The sequence below is a fragment of the Sinocyclocheilus anshuiensis genome, unplaced genomic scaffold (genome assembly GCF_001515605.1).
Source record: "Sinocyclocheilus anshuiensis isolate Anshui unplaced genomic scaffold, SAMN03320099.WGS_v1.1 scaffold9, whole genome shotgun sequence".
Taxonomy (NCBI): Eukaryota; Metazoa; Chordata; class Actinopteri; order Cypriniformes; family Cyprinidae; genus Sinocyclocheilus; species Sinocyclocheilus anshuiensis.
The window spans coordinates 1,348,312-1,350,783 of NW_015540887.1; positions in this window are offsets into that span (position 1 = coordinate 1,348,312).

Sequence of the window (2,472 nt, forward strand, 5' to 3'; positions counted from 1 at the left end):
CGAACTGGTTCTTTTGGACAACTGATTCTGTGCTAATGTTATGAGCGCGGGTAAACCGAAGACTTGAATGAAGGGCAATCCGGCGAAACGTAAATTTACTTAATTACAAATAAACCGTAATGGATTATACATAGTAAGTGGAGCATAGTTTCTGCGCTGATGAAGACTAATTTATTGACGTCATAACTGTAAAACATCCTAGTTTGCAGATCACTGCCTGTATATGTGTTGATGCTTTAGATACAAAAATCCAAATTGTAAGAAACGTATCAGATTATAATGATGTTTTAATTGACTGATGTTATGATTACTGACTTTATATTTGAACGTGTTAAGCCACCGATAGACTTAACGCCATTACGTCATCGCCAATGACGTCATTACGTCGAGCGTAAAAGAACCGGTGAACCGGTTTTTTCAACCGGTTTATTGAATCGAACTGTCCGAAAGAACCGGTTCGCGGAAAAGAACCGAACTTCCCATCACTATTTTGTTTCATAAAAGAAGATGGTTTTGGGGTTGTTTCTTGATGATACTTAAAAATGCAGTGGTTTTGATGGATTTAACCCTCTACCGCATGGTGTGGCCATATGGCAACATACTCTTTGTGTTCATTTCCTTGCCACTGTCTCTATAATTCAGCATTCTCGTTTTTTTTTTTGTTGGAAAGAGAAGACCTTAGTTTAGCCAATGATGTGCTTTGGTTAAGTCACATGACATGCAGTTTTTTTCTGTGGCGCGATTTCTGACAGACTACCGTCTCTTGTCAGTAGTTTCTGAAAGATATCAAAAACGTAATTATCAAACAAGGATCAGCCCGTGTCACATCCACAAAAAATTCGGAACCATTACCTCCGGTAAGTTATGATGACATATTCACCACTCAAAAAAGTTTTTATGAAATTAGTTTTTGGTAAATCGATCAAATGTATGTGTTGCCAAGCGGCAACACTGTGCAGTAGTAGAATGACATTATTGCAATAGTTTAGCTAGCTAGCGGGGTCAGGTGTGATCTTTTAAGCTGTAACAATAACAACATTAATGCTAGTGGTATAATGTTGATTAGTCGTATGTTAATGCTATTTGTATTATGGATAAAATCAAATTTAAATGGCAATATTACTTTTGATTAGATTTGTGTGAGTGCGTGTTTGTGTGAGTGTGCGTGTTCGTGAGTGTGTGTGTGTGTGTGTATGTGTGTTCATGAGTGTGAGTGTGTGTCTTTGTGTGTGTTCATGAGTGTGTGTTTGTGAGTGTGCGTGTTCGTGAGTGTGTGTGTGTGTATGTGTGTTCATGAGTGAGTGTGTGTGTTCATGAGTGTGTGTGTTTGTGTGAGTGTGCGTGTTCGTGAGTGTGTGTGTGTGTGTATGTGTGTTCGTGAGTGTGAGTGTGTGTGTTTGTGTGAGTGTGCGTGTTCGTGAGTGTGTGTGTTTGTGTGCGTGTGTTCGTGAGTCTGTGTGTGTGTGTGTGTTTGTGAGTGTGTTCGTGAGTGTGTGTGTGTGTGTGTGTGTTCATGAGTGTGTGTGTGTAGGTTTGTACTTGGGGTGGTGAAAAAGAACAGAGTGGTGGGGTAAAAGAGACATGGGTTAGGTAAAAGAAGAGGTCTAGAAATCGAATCATCCATCGAATCATCCATAGCTTCCTACATGTTACATTAATGTATGTTTGATTATGTTTTATTAGATCAAGAAGAAGTTAGAGCTGCCCTGTGCCCACCCTTCCATAAGACGAAGAACTTGAAATGGAGGAAAAAGAGGAGCACTGCTGCTGTTCCAGAATGGAAGGGCAGCCTCCCTCATGCTGGCAATGTAAAGGAGCCCATTGAATACTTCAGGTGTCTTCTGAGCAGAAACATCATTGAAGAGATGGTGTTCCAGAGCAATCTCTACGCCATCCAGTGTGACCCAACCATGCCCTTGAATGTCACATTTGAAGAGATGGAGCAGTTCCTGGGCATATGCTTTCACATGTCTGTACATGGCCTGCCACACACCCGAATGTTTTGGAGCACAAAGACAAGAGTGGATTGTGTGGCTGATACAATACCATTGAAAAGATGGGAGGCCTGTCAAACGCTTTCTACACTTTGCCAACAACGACGAACAGGTGCCTGCTGGACATCCAGGTTATGACAAGCTGTTCAAAGTGAGGCCACTCCTAACAGCTTTACAGGAGAGTTTTAATCACATCCCAATGGATGAGCACCTGTGTGTTGATGAGCAGATTATACCATTCAAAGGTAAAAGCCAGCTGAAGCAGTACATTCCAATGAAGCCTAAGCGCTGGGGCTATAAGATCTTCGTGCTGTGTGATGGGAATGGCATAGCCTACAATTTTGATTTCTACACTGGTCCAATCGCTGCAGTGGAGGGCTTTCCAGACCTGGGGGCCAGCGGAAATATTGTTTTGAAGTTGGCCTCAATTGTGCCGATGTATATGTCCCACAGAATGTTTTATGACAACTGGTTTTGT